The following is a 214-nucleotide window of genomic DNA, read 5'->3' as shown; positions in this document are numbered from 1 at the left end:
ATCTGATGACATTTAGCCTCTCAGACCCATCTGAGCCACGGACCACCATCTGATGACATTTAGCCTCTCAGACCCATCTGAGCCACGGACCACCATTTGATGACATTTAGCCTCTCAGACCCATCTGAGCCACGGGCCACCATCTGATGACATTTAGCCTCTCAGACCCATCTGAGCCACGGACCACCATCTGATGACATTTAGCCTCTCAGAC

The sequence above is a fragment of the Electrona antarctica genome, assembly GCF_951216825.1.
Source record: "Electrona antarctica genome assembly, chromosome: 1".
Classification (NCBI taxonomy): Eukaryota; Metazoa; Chordata; class Actinopteri; order Myctophiformes; family Myctophidae; genus Electrona; species Electrona antarctica.
This window is presented reverse-complemented; position numbering follows the sequence as displayed.